General features: G+C 35.3%; 1 protein-coding gene and 1 long non-coding RNA gene across 4 annotated transcripts in view; one reads left to right on the plus strand and one right to left on the minus strand.

The window, feature by feature from the left end:
• CSMD3 (CUB and Sushi multiple domains 3) overlaps positions 1 to 14,579 on the plus strand; it is a 574,655-nt gene that overhangs the window by 58,197 nt on the left and 501,879 nt on the right. The window lies entirely within an intron of this gene.
• LOC147655338 (uncharacterized) lies at positions 4,041 to 8,948 on the minus strand. Its single transcript, XR_015284214.1, has 2 exons — positions 8,379 to 8,948; positions 4,041 to 5,213 (listed from the first exon to the last, which is right to left on the minus strand). It is a non-coding gene; the product is annotated as an uncharacterized LOC147655338 (long non-coding RNA).

Genomic DNA, 14,579 nt, shown 5'->3' on the forward strand with positions numbered 1-14,579 from the left:
GGGTGGTGGTGAGTGGTGAGTGGAGTTGAATCTAGTTGATGGCCAGTTTAAGCAGTGTTTCCCCAGGGCTCAGTACTGGGGCCAGTTCTGTTTAATATCTTAACCAATGACTTGGTCAAGTGGATTGAGTGATCTTTCTGTCAGTTTGTAGATGACACTAAGTTGGGTGGGAGTGTTGATGTTATAGAGGATAGGAAGGCTCTGCAAGGGATCTGCATAAGTTGGATCAAGGTCAACACCAATTTTATCATATTCATCATGGCCAAATGTCATATCTGCACTTGGGTAACAGCAAACCTGTGCAATGCTACAGGTTTTGGGATAGAGCATCTTGAAACCAGCCCAGCAGTAAAGAATCTGAGACTCAACATGATCCAGTGTGTACCCAGGTGGCCAAGAAGGCCAATGACATCCTGGCCTGGATCAGTAAGGTGTGGCCATTGGTACTAAGACAGTGATGATGCTGCTGTACTCGGTACTGGTGAGGCTGCACCTCCAGTCCTGTGTCCAATTTTGTCCCTCACTATAATAATGATATTGAGGCACTCGAGTGTATCCCAAGAAGGGAATAGAGCTGCTGAGGGAGCTGGGAGTATTTAGTCTGGAGAAAAGGAGGGTCAGGGGTGACCTCATGACTGTTTATAACTACCTGAAAGGAGGGTGTAGTGAGGTGGGTGTCAGTTTCTTCTTCCAAGTAACTATTGATAGGACAATATAAAATGGCCTCGACTCATGTTAGGGGAGGTTTAGATGTAATATAAGCGAAAATATTTTTCCCCAAAAAGGTTTTCAAGCATTGGAAGAGGCTGCTCAGAGAATTTGTGGAGTCAACATCCTGGGACATATAAAAGATGTGTAGATGTGGTGGTAGATGTGGTGTTTAAGGACAAAGTTTAGTGGTGGACTTGGCAGTGCTGGTTTGGACTCGATGATCTTACAGGTGTTTGCCAACCTAAATGATTCTCTGATTCTAGATGTCATCATAATAAACATGATCAAACTTGTACTTCTATTCATCGCCTTACTACTATCCATACCAATGTATAATCTTTCATCATCATGTGCCAATTAATTTATGGTCTTGCAAGGCTTTTGTAAAGGACTTTATCCTAAGCTTTTCAGGCATTCAGATAACCCTACCTGCTCTTTCTCCTCTGTGACACTTTTTTGAAGACTGCCATCTTCAAACACTTTGTTGTTTTTTTGGTTTTTTTTACTGTCTGGACTGTGCTTTTCTGAATGTGATGACATTCATTATTGTTTTTCCCAGTTTTCTAAAACCCAGTGTATTAATGGCCCTTTAGCTACCAGTTTTCCTTAGTAGTCTTGTGGAAAATATAGTGCTTTCTAACCTATTGCATCTTAAACATCTTTTGAATGTCACTTGAAAAAAAAAACTAACAGAGGATTTTATACCAATCTTACTTTAAAATAAAGAAATTGAATAACATATAATTTTTGTTTTCTTTTCCTGAAGGCAGAAAAGTGGAGTGAGGGGCATGAAAGTTACTCATTGAGCATTTTTTGAGCAGAAGTCTTCCAAATCTAATGTATATGTTCTACTTACTAATCAAGCCTCTACAGCTAGACTTTGTAAGACTGGAACACATGCAGTTCTGCTGTCATGTTCTAAATGTATTTTAGCTTCAATAATAAAACAAACGTCATGGACTTTTTAGTGTAATAAAGGAGGAAAAATAGTGGCAGAAAAGAAAAGCACATCTCATTTGGAAGTGCTTTTTGATTTTGCAGGTAGGAATTACTTCCTTTCCTTTCTCTTTGAGAATTTTTTTTCTGAGTCATTTACAGATGTTTGAAGGGCAATGAACTTTATAGATATCATTGTGTATAGCTGTAGTATCTTTTGTTCTCTGTTTTTTTCTTTTTTTTTTCTCTAAGGCAAGGCATCAATGGTTATCTAAGTTCAAAGTCAATGTTGCTATGTCATACTCTTATCAGCTATGTCTGATCCTTATGAATTAATGATAATGATCTATGAACTCTTTTGTCTTATCTTTTTATATAAATGTTTTGCCATAAAGAATGCAAAGGAACATTAAGTTTGAGGAAATTAAAGAGAAAAGTGACCAGGAATGTCATAATTTGTGAACCCGTAACAGCTCAGTGTAAATCTTTAAGAGTTCCTTCATCTCTCTTGAGCTCATTAACTGTAATAATCGTCCTGATTCTGGGTCAGTCATTGAAGTGTAAAACTCTCAGGGATATGATTATATTTACCTGTTGTTAAGACAATTTTTTTGACATCCAAGGACTGATGAGAAGGGTAACTGTAGCTAATGCTCCTGCATTATTCCTCAGGCATTTTGGAAATCTTGTAAGGCAGCCAGATGGAATATTCCAGTATGTTTCTCAACATTATCTCAATGTCATCTTCACCTCTAGCAGGTAATGCAAGCCACAGAAAGGTTTCTAGCTTAAGTAGGCAATAAATTCCCATAAAATGAAGTTTAAAAGGCAGATTAAGAGATGTTTAAAAGAATTGTTGTTGACAGCCATTAATGTTTTTTTTATCTTATTCCCAAAACTACTTATCTCTACCTTTTTTTTCTTCATTTTCACAGTAATATGAAGATTAGAGAAGTAATATTTAAACAAATTGTCCAAAAATGCAGCATACAATTTATTACAATGAAGACTTATTTAAGAAAAGAGCTCATGAGAAGCTAGAAGGAAATACTAAAAAAAAAATCAGAGTAGCTGATTGCAACAAATATATGAAACCAAATAAAGTAGTAAAAATAAAAACATAGTGTTACCAAGATGTTAAAATACTGTCCTACATACACTGATATGATATAAATAAAAAAAATCATTACAATTTTTCCTTATATGGGAATTTCAGCATTTGGTGTCCTAAATTAAATTAATTATAAAACATAAGGATATAAATAAATTGTTAATAAGCATTATATTTTTTTTTCTTGTATTGTTCATAATATATTAAGATAACTGGAAGAGAATATTGGTACTTAAATGGTCATTAAAAAAATGCATTTCATGGATGGCACAAATTGGGTTCTGTGTTATTTAAAAAATTCAGATGTATTTAGTACAGGGCTTAACACTTAGAAGAAAATCAGTTAAGCAGGCTGGAATTACCTGGCATTTTTTCCAAAGCATGGTTTTAGTATAATATTAGAGCTGTCAATAGTTATGGATTTTAAATTAAAATAAAATCTATTTTTTGTCTCTTTATACAACCAGAATCTTTAATTGGTTGTGAATTGCAAGCAACAAGTTGTTTTGATTTATTCCTGCTCACAGGAAAAAAATCAGTTCAGAATTTCATAGAGGCATGAACAATTTTAAATAGATTATTTCAATTATTCTTGCTGTTTATTAGTCTGCGTGGGGTCATTAACCCTATGAACATTTAGGATTACAGATTTACACAAGGAAAATATTCATCAAATTTAGAGGCAAAGCAGACTAGGATGTTACATGTCAAGAGTTTCCATAATTGTTTTGCTGAACAGAACCCTCTAGGAAGGGTTGCCCATAATTATTGATAAATTGTTTTTGACAAAGCAGTTAATAAGAATATATACAGATTTTTCTGTGTCATTGCTAAAGTACAAAGAAAGAAAGTTAAATAGTCATATTTTCTCCATGCTGAACACTATTTTGAAATATACCTCAGTGTTGTTAAACCATGGGTTTTATTAGAGGGATAGGGCTCGAGTTTATGGTTTTAAAATTTCTGCTGGACTATCAGGGGTTTTGAGCGCAAGTGAAGAATTCTTGTGAAGTTTGGTGAACAGAATCACAAAGAAGAAAAAGGATCTAGACAACAAGTCCCATGCTTTCTAAATGAAATCTAAACATATATTAACTTTTTCAGGTAAATAAATAGTCTTATTCTTATTAAGATCAGCCGTATTCTCAGCATTTCTGAATATTTGGTATACACATTTTAGGTATTTAATCTTCTATTTCAAATTAAACTAATGGGTTAGTTTCATTTGGTGGCTAATATATTAAGTGCAGTGGCACTTAAAAAAATTAAATCACAATTAAAATTGATTCTGTTTCCTCCTTTATTTCTTATAACATTTAACAAAGACAGATGCAATGCCCTCAAACATTCTTCTCAAAGGTAATAACTTGGAGTGGTGATTTGTTTTGATTTTGAAGTACTGAGAAGTTCTCTCTGAAGTTTATTTTGCACATAAGATGAACTTTCATAGAGCTTTAATGAACTTTTAAGCTTTGATAAAAGCTGTAGAATCTATGCATGGAGGTATCTGTTCTTTAAATGGAGACCCTCCCAGCTTTCTGGTGAGTTACTCTATTAATTAAACTCAAATCAGTGTTTAACCTTGATATAGCAGTTCACAGTACATATTCAAAAAGCCTTTCCAGTGCTAATGATCACACTTTCTTAATAGGACACAATTTTTTTTAATAGCCTAGCAATCTGGATTTTTAAATGCACTGAGCAGAAGCTGTATTCCCATCCCTGCAGACTCACTCATATGCAGTTTGCCATCATAATTCAACAAAGTCAATATATCTTTTACACCCAAGGAGTAAGTGATATTTTTTAGAAGTTGTTTGGTTCACTGTGCATTGACTTCAGCTTACAGCATTGTGTTAGTACCCTAGTCACATCCCTCAAATTACAACAAAGTAATTAAGAGAAACATAAAAATATAATTATATTTTGTTTGAAAATTCTGTAATTTCCATGCAGACTGGGTAAATTATTCATACTGGATGTGGATTTCATTTTTGCTTTATTGCACTGATAGCATAATCACATAGTGCTAATTATAGAAATAGAAAATAAGAGAGAAAAGAATGTACTACCCCTTACTCCTAAAGAAATTTCTACTGGCACACTAAGGGCTAATTAAAATTCATTATTGCATCACATTTTACACCAATACAGAAGTTTTGTAACAAAAAACTGTGTGGGAAGGAAGGAGTCAGAGGGTGCTGCTAGGATGTTTCTCAGTGAGTACTATTCTTTCTCTCTAGCACTTGTTCAGATGCTTCAGATTGCTCCCATATAGCTGTTGCTGTCAGTCACTGCTGTCGTGTGAGCTGGGGCACTCTTGAAAACCAACGTGGAGCGTTCATTTGCAACACCTGCAGAGCTAATACAATTTTCAGTTTCTCTTGAAGAGCAGGTTAAGCTGTGGTGTTATTATGCACTGTTTTCTTCACTGCCATGTCTCCATCAACTCCACCTTGCACACAGAAAGATTGATTTAGGATTTTACAGAGGGAGAGGGCAGCTGAGCAGCCTACTTACCTTCTGCACTTCTTGGATCTGGGGGAGAAACCATTACACAGAGGAAACAAACCAGCTGGGTGGTCCTGCTATAAGTGTGATGGCTGCAGTTATTATTGTCAGATCCTGCTGACAGATTTTGCCTGGCTGTGTTGGCCATTTTGCATTCTTCTGCACATTCCACAGGGATGGCACCAATGATGACAGTTCTGTGTTGTAATGTGCAAGTAGGAAATGGAGACCAGACATTGAGTATGAACTGCCCAGGTAGCTGGCCCTCATCTCTTTCAGTAAGGGCAGAGGAAAAGAATTTACAGGTAAAATTACAAGTAAACACTGAGGTTTATAAACAATTGTCCACTTTTCCATGAATTTACTCCTGGCCTTGACTTGCTTGAGAACAAAAAAGGCAATAATATAATAATTGGAAAGGACTAAACTGTACATGTACCTTTGGCAGGATTCTTTCTCTTGATCTTAAGTACCTGTGGAACAAGTGTCTAAGTTGACCTAGATGTTTAAATTTCTGTTATAGCCAACAGAATGGAGTCAGTTTATTTGATTGCAGTCTTATATACAGGACTAAGCATCACTGAATCTATTGTCCAGGACTTGACTGATAATAACAGGAGCCTTGCTGTTAGGATATTGTAAGCACCCACATTTAATCAAATTGTGCTTTTTATATCTCATTTGTAAGCAGATGAGTGAAGAATAAATGTCAGTACTGGAACATAAAGATGACTTAAGCCCCTGGACTGCATTCAGTAGCTAGAGGACTCTGGATACACTGGCACAAAAGTTACTGGACATGCAGTTAAGGCTGAAAAATAAATCTGCTTTTACAGAAACACAATTTGCAAATTTGGATTTGATCCTAAGTAACAAATTTAATGAAAACTAAGACACTTTAGAAGATATGAGCATGAAGCTGCCTTGCAATTAACCTGTGTCAAATACTCTGTGGGACACATAAATTGAGAGAACACAGAGACTGAGGACTTGAAATTGAGTTTGGTATACCCCAGTAATTACTGTGAACAGCTAGCTATTACATGGGGTGGAACTCTTAGTTAGACCAGAAGTTCATGTTGGCACTAAAAAAACCCTAATAAAAATATATTTGAATATACATTCAAGGAGGATTTGACTTAACAATTTTTTATTATATGGAAGGAAAAAAGAGAGATAAATAGTTTTACCCAAACGTTCCAATCAATTCTGCTTCCAACTGCACCAACTATCTCTGAAGAGAGTGCTACAAAAGGTGGTCACACCTCCTCTGGTACTTTGATACAATCAAATCTTTTTCATTCTGGTGCAGTCTTTTACCATGCCCCATTTTTCTCATATTTTTTTACCAAAACTCAATAAAAATTAGACTCCTACACCATTCTCAGGGTGAGGCTGAGCATTTTTTCGTCACAAGGATCATTGTGGGTCATGAAAAAGAATATTTAATTCTCTATTGAAGTATTATAGGTTCCTTCCTTCCTTCCTTCCTTCCTTCCTTCCTTCCTTCCTTCCTTCCTTCCTTCCTTCCTTCCTTCCTTCCTTCCTTCCTTCCTTCCTTCCTTCCTTCCTTCCTTCCTTCCTTCCTTCCTTCCTTCCTGCCTTCCTGCCTTCCTGCCTTCCTGCCTTCCTGCCTTCCTGCCTTCCTTCCTGCCTTCCTTCCTTCCTGCCTTCCTGCCTGCCTTCCTTCCTGCCTTCCTTCCTGCCTTCCTGCCTTCCTGCCTTCCTTCCTGCCTTCCTTCCTGCCTTCCTTCCTGCCTTCCTGCCTTCCTGCCTGCCTTCCTTCCTTCCTTCCTGCCTTCCTTCCTTCCTTCCTGCCTTCCTTCCTTCCTTCCTTCCTTCCTGCCTGCCTTCCTTCCTTCCTGCCTTCCTGCCTTCCTTCCTGCCTTCCTGCCTTCCTGCCTTCCCATGCATACATACAGAAATCAAACATTTTAAAAATGTTTCCCATGAAAAAGGCTACCTCTGTATTCATATTTGTTCTCTTATAAGCAGACATTTACCTTTGTGGCAAAGAAGTAGAGAATCAGTACTAACAATAACACGTCTTTGGTTTAGGGAAAGAAAACAGCATAAAAAAGAGGTGAGGTCCCTAATATTTATACTAGGACCCAGTGCTTATTTTTTTAATGCCAAAATATAAATAAAAGTAATAAAAAAGGTGCCTGTCTCCTGAAAATGTTGTTAGGTAAGACACTGCTATTATGTGATATTTAATAAAAAGGATATGACCTGAGAAACACACAAAGGTTTCTCTCCTCATTGTTTTCAATTGAACAAGCTTTAATACTCTATTGAGATTCTTTACTACTGGGGATATTTCAGTGCAGTACAATTTGTTTCAAAGTAATAGCTTTCCTGTTAGAGCTAGTTTGTCATGTCAGAGGGGATGATTATTCATGATAAGCCACTGGCAATATTACCAGTAATTTTTAAAAAAATGTAGGGTACTGATTAATTTCAGAAATATTAGCTACTGAAAGCAGACATCAGTACTGCAGAATGGATGAGACACTTTGAGTAACAGTTGCCAAAAGGTGAAATAAGCTAAAACCTGGGAACACATCAATTACAGATATAAAGTCACCCATTTTAATAGAAAATTATGTGTTTCGCTTACTTGATCAGAACAAACACTGGACCCTGCTGAGTATTAATGATTGGAAGGGAGGAACTGAATGTCTGAGATCTGGGCTATTATATAATAAATTGTCATTAAGTCTCAAGAAATAATTAGCACTTTCTCTTTTTTTTTTTTTTTTTGCTGATCTAAGCTGAAACCCAAGAAGAAAGATTTGGTCTAGACATCTGCATTTTTCCCCATGTGCCCATGCATACATTGTTGGCATGGGAGTAGTTATGATGTAATAGCATGTAGGAAGCATTAGTGAATACACAATAACTAGCACATTATTAAAGCATGTCCAAATTCCAATCAGTAGATATGGCAGAAAGTAATCAATATTATAGATTTCTTTGTCCCATACAAATGAAGACATTTTGCTAACAATATCTCAGTGTTTACAATATTATTTTTTTTTAATAAAATGTTTTAACTTCCTTCTAAAACAATTTTATATTCCAAGTATGCTATCCAATTCAGAGCTACTTATCTAAACATTTTTTTCTCCTGTTTCTGTTACTTCAGTGCTGCACTGTTTGGCTTTATTCATTTGTGGGTTTGATTGTTTTTATTTTTTCTATTCTTAAACATTTTGTATAAATTCCTTTCTTATGACTTTTCAGATGACATTTTTGTCTAACTTTGTCTGCATCCCCAGTTAAGGTGATCCAGCATTTTTGGCCAGAAGATGTTGTTGGCCAGAATATGGAAAAGGGTAACTGGTCAGTTTTGGAGATCAAATGTTTTTCTTTGATGCTGATCAGGTGTGGTTGGGTCTTCACTTGTTTCTCTGTTTGCTATTTTCAATGGAGCATAAAAAAGAGGACACAAAAGATTCTTTAAATATTTATGCCTCTTTCCCCTTTCTGCAAATGGTCACAGTGTAGCTTCAAGTTTTATCAGAACAGGTAGAGAGATAATTATTCTTTTCTTGATAATGATGACTCTACATTTGGATGTTTATCTCACATGGTAGGCTGGAAACATCAGCTGGGGTGGATGAATCAGTTCATGGTGTCTCTCTGTACCTCGAAGTCATGGTAAGGGCAGCTAGACAGGGGTACTTCTCATCAGCTGATGTTTAAAACCTGGCTGTTCACATCAGCTCCTAACATTTTGCCATGCTAATTTCCTCCTTAGCAACTCGGGGTATGGGGTTCACCTGTCTGCCTCTACAGGGAAACAGGTTTTCTCTGGAAAGGACCAGGATACAGAGAGTATTAATCAGGGCTTCAATAGTCCTGTGACTATTGGGACCAAAATAAAATCTGAAACAACACTCAATTTTATTGCTTGGCTCTATAACATTTTAGCATTCTTATCTCTAATAAATAGTGTAAAAAAAATCAAGAAGCTATCAGTGCCAGAGTGTTGGAAACACTTGTACACCTTTTGTTGTAGAACAGTTTTAATACCTTTTCTAGAATTCTTTTTCATGACTTTGAAGTACTTTCTATGGTACGGAGAAATAAATCTCAGATTTACTTTAAAGAAAATTATTTTATTGGTTAAATATTACAAATTTTAAATTCAAACCCTCCAGTGATGATATTTCCTTCCTAAATGGAAATAATGGAAATATATATATATATTAGATAATATAGAAATTAGATGATACAGATTATATAAACAATCTTGATAATACTAAAGTTATTGTTTTCATAATATCAAAAAATTAGGTACCATTAAAAATCTTACAAGCTCAGATATTGCATTAACTAACAGCAGTCTTTATCTTTTGATCTTTCCTTAGCCTAAACTGCCTCAACAGACTATTGAAATTTATATTCTGTCTTATGATAAAATCTATGTATATATTTATGACACATGAAAGTACATGGTAAAGATGTTTATCTTTTCAGTTCCTGCAAATTCAGAAGTGTACAACGTGAACAAATTCAAACATAAAAATTGAGCAGAACTGATAATATCTGAATATATTATATTATATATATATATTATATATAATTTATATCAGGATTCAGACACTTGAAACCATTGAAAAGAAATCATAGTAGTCTGTAAATTTTTAGTTGAGAAGAATTAATTTTTAATATATTAAAAGGCTGCTTCAATCAAAAGTTAACTTTTTTAGAAATTGTAAATGTAAAAGAATTAATTTCTATTTATAAAAGGCATAAAAAATTTTCCAAGATGTTTAAATTGTGCTTCCTTCATTTTAAAGAACTGACATAGACTGTCCCATGTCAGATTCTTCATGAGAAGTTCTCCTGATCTCCCTGCATTCAGCTCACACTTATATAGTCTGTGACTCTTTGAAGTGGCTTTGGTGTTTTTTAACTATTATGTGATCTAGAAAATGAAAAGAAGAAAGCCCCCTGGAGTCTGGAGTATATCAAAGACTATAGCTGGATTTTCCTGATGCTGCTTCCTTTAGTTCTCAACACAACTTTAATTTTGCTATCCTCAAATGGCTTAGGTTATGGTAGAGTACATGGAGTGCCTTTGGTATGATGGTCCAAATCCTACAGTAACAGCATTGCAGAGCAGCTATTGACACCAAGTTTTATATGTCTCACTGTGAAAACTGACATTTCACTGGAGAAGCTAATGTTTCAGAAGCATGAAGCACTAGCTAGGTAATTATTTCTTCTCAAGTTTATAGCAGAGTCTCAAAGGTCTGAATTTCCATATGATCTAAAGTAGGAATATTTTTATTTTTTTTATTTTAAAAATCATATTTTTTGAAGGTCAGCCTTGTGAGTGAACGAGGAGAACTTCTAGGCTGTTTATGTCTGAAGTAATCTGAGCTGACAGAAGTCTGTCTTTTACTTTTTGGAAGAAGGAAATAGAATATAGGAAGACTGTCTGGTAGTGTTCAGTAAATATTGCTCAATTTCTGTTGGCAGAAACTTTAAACAGAGCCTTAATTTTGTCCTGATTTTCCAAGCACTGAGTCTTCAAAATCTTCTCTAGTCTTGCTGAAGTCACTTTAAACGAGCATTGTATATATTTAATACTGCTTATTTCCTGTCTGTATTCTTCCTAAAAATTTTATCCTTAGTCTGACTTTTTTACCACTTCTCCCCACTCCCTTTTTGAGTTTGACTAAATCTATGTTTTAGAATGTTTATGGGAAGAGTTTCTCTTTCTCTAAAGCTATAGGTCAGTTTCAACAGATTACTTAGATTTACAATCATCTTTTCTGTCACTTACCTGAAACTGCTGTAAGATTTCCAACACCAGAAGAAATATCCTTCCCTTCCCTTCCCTTCCCTTCCCTTCCCTTCCCTTCCCTTCCCTTCCCTTCCCTTCCCTTCCCTTCCCTTCCCTTCCCTTCCCTTCCCTTCCCTTCCCTTCCCTTCCCTTCCCTTCCCTTCCCTTCCCTTCCCTTCCCTTCCCTTCCCTTCCCTTCCCTTCCCTTCCCTTCCCTTCCCTTCCCTTCCCTTCCCTTCCCTTCCCTTCCCTTCCCTTCCCTTCCCTTCCCTTCCCTTCCCTTCCCTTCCCTTCCCTTCCCTTCCCTTCCCTTCCCTCTGTATAAATCTCTTTACAGTGTCCATATCCCAGATCTGAGATCTTAATGAACCAGGTATACAAAGACAGAGGTTTACCATCACTAAATCTGCTCAGCATTATATTGTCTGTTTTCCTGTCACATTAAAATTAATCTAAAAGCTAATTAATGCTATGGGACATTTGAATTTTAGAAGTGTAGTACTAAATCTATCTTAATTTCTTCAGAAATTACTTTTGTTTCAAACATTATTTTGTACAGGGTATTTCCTTATATTCCACTACTGCCAAGAGCAAAGGCTCTTCAAATACCTTATTAAGTGACTGTTACCCTTAATTATGAATTTTCTTATTTACCAATTTTACAGTATTGTTAATTAATTATTCTCTTATGGAAAACTCATTTTACTCTTTATAATTTTGCAAATAAAATTTCTCCAAGGCCTGTTATCTATTTATATCCTAGAGACACAAAGACCTGTACTTTAAAGCAAAGTAAATTATAAACTACTTTAGAAGCTATAGTTTAACCTGATACTGCAGCGGCTGTATCTTACAATTGTCTTCATGTAGTTCTTATTAAAAGAACTGGATACTTTATCAGTATTTTTTTTTAGTAAAATGAAAGTTTTACTCCAAGGTGTTTTCTTTACAAATCAGTTAGGAAATCTCTGCAAGTCAAGATTTTATTTCTAAATGAAAATAATATTTCAAAATACTATTGCAAATACATAGCATTCTGTGAAGGGTCTTCCCTGCAATTTTGATGTGCTGGGAGCTGGTTCTAAGCTAACTTTACAAATATCAAAATTTAAATATGAAATTAACAGTTTCTAAGTTCACAAATTTGAATTAAAGAAACAGCAAATAAAGAACATTAAAAGTCTTTGCACATGTGTCTAGTTTTGCAGAGAAAGGAACAGTGAAAAGGAAATTCAAAGTAAATACAATTCTTCCAACAACTTATCTTTGCAATGGAATCTCTGTTCCTGTCTTTTCTACAGAAAAAATTTCCTATGTTATCAAACACAGAATTTGCCTGAACTAATTTTCAGACATGCCTGTGATATGGTGTTCTCTTTAGGTCTGTTGGGAAGATTCCTGACACAATTTCTGATTGTATGATGATTACTTTCTGCTTTTCAAGTGGACGAATTGCAGGAAGAGCAGGTAGATGAAGAAAGAGTGCAAGCTCAGAATACTGATGAACATACTTTTCACAATTAATTTGCCTAAAATAAGGAAGTCATAGTTCAAAATATTTATTCTTAAACACAGGAGTGAGAAACAGGGTGACCAAATGCCACTGAGATAAGAAATTCCATTATTTGAAATCAAAATTATCTTTAAAAAAACCCTCAAAACCCATTAATATCTATCTACTCTCTCCCCAGACATAAAAAATGTGACTTCCCCACAGTTCTGTAGTGCTCACATGTATGAAGGGTATCAGATATGGCAGGATTTCAATCCCAGAGAGAATTTTTAATTTGTTTTGTGATGAGATTCCAAATGTCCTCTCTTGTTTTTCTGTCCAGTTCTATTGTCCAGATGCTTGTCACATCTGAGAGATTACCTTTATCTGGCTGCATGAGCTAGGGGGCAGTTATTTTGGGACAGATGATCACTTGTCTACAAGGCATTAAGATATTACATGAGGAATAGGAGAGAAATATTGAAATATCCTTAGAAGGAAAGTTAATTACATACTGGAGATAAAATCCTGGGTGTATTTCATCTGACTTTGTTGAAACCAGATTTTCATCTGTGGTGGTGCTAGAAAGATTTTTAAAATAGAAGCAGAAGACTACTTCATGTCAGAGTTATGTATAAACCAAAGTAATTAAAAGCCTAAAGGTGCCTTAAAATCCCCTCTGTTTTCCTGTGAAGGTGATAATCTTCTATTGAATGACTTAGAAGTTCCTAGAGTTTTGTCTCATCTTTTTTAAAATTCCTCAAAGACTGACAACACTACTGAACTTAAACCCTCTTTGTTTTCAGCTACAGGAAATGACAAACAGTTTTCTGTTGTAGAACAAGAAATATAAACAATGGCAATAAATATTTATTTAAATACATGTAATAAAAATAGTATGGATACTTTTGTTACATGAGATCTAGTTTCTTGTTTTGTTAGCTTTCCAGTTTAAGCCTCCTGCTGCTCAGAATGTATTCCATGTGAACATAAGTAGTCCTACTGGTTTTAGACCTTATGTTTCTTCAAAGAAGTAACACACTCAAGGCTGACAGGAGAGAACAGAAACTTTTGTCTTTCTAGTAGTTTTCACAACTAAGTGAAGGTATCACTTTGAAGTGGGAAAAATATTTCTAAACCTCTTTTAGAAAATGTGTTTGTAACAGAGATAAGAAATTACTCTCTGGAGGAAAAACAGTACCTCCAGAAATTGTTTCAAATGTGGTGCTAATATACAGTGATTTTTTTGACTGGTATTCTGCACCTGTTCCACTGATTAAGTTATAAAGCTTCCAGTCAACCCTACCAAAAGATTGGAAAAGTCATTTTGGTACCTTGTTATAGCTTATGCAAGGACAAGACAATCTATCTTACTCAGTTATTTACCAAAAAGTATACCCATCTTTTCTCATAGCCCTAAAATGATACAAATCATAGATAAAAGGTAAAGTTTTGAAAACTTTATGGTGTCTAAACTTCATAAAGTCCCAATTTCTAGTAAGTTGTGCAGAGAATAGGCATCAGAATATCTTGTTTGAGAAAGCAAATGCTTTTAAGAACAAATTGAAACAAAATGGCAGTTTAATTAAGAAATCCCCATTTACTTGGAACTCCTAAGACCTGATTTTCAGAGAGGCTCTTCAACGTTCTTTGTGCACTTCACAAACACGGTATTTTTGAGGTTTTTGTTTGTTTTTGTCCTAAGGCTTTATTAAGCAGCTCTGAGATTTTCTTGGGCTAAAGCAAAGAGTCTTAAATCAAGGAAAGTGGCATTATATGTCAAAAACCCCAAGAATTATTTACAAAAAGAGAAAGTATGAACAACCCAAAGAGATAGATATTAGTAAGACAGAAGGAGTTGTAATCGTGAGAGGTGGAGTGTTTTAGGTTCCAGGGACACCTTATAGAAGCCTTGCAGTACCTGAAGGAAGTCTACAAGAAAGCTGGAGCAGGATTTTTTTAGAAGGATGTGTAGTGATAGGACAACAGGAAATGGCTTTAAACTGACAGAGGATTAG

This window comes from Cyanistes caeruleus, chromosome 1 (genome assembly GCF_971803275.1).
Source record: "Cyanistes caeruleus chromosome 1, bCyaCae1.hap1.1, whole genome shotgun sequence".
NCBI lineage: Eukaryota > Metazoa > Chordata > Aves > Passeriformes > Paridae > Cyanistes > Cyanistes caeruleus.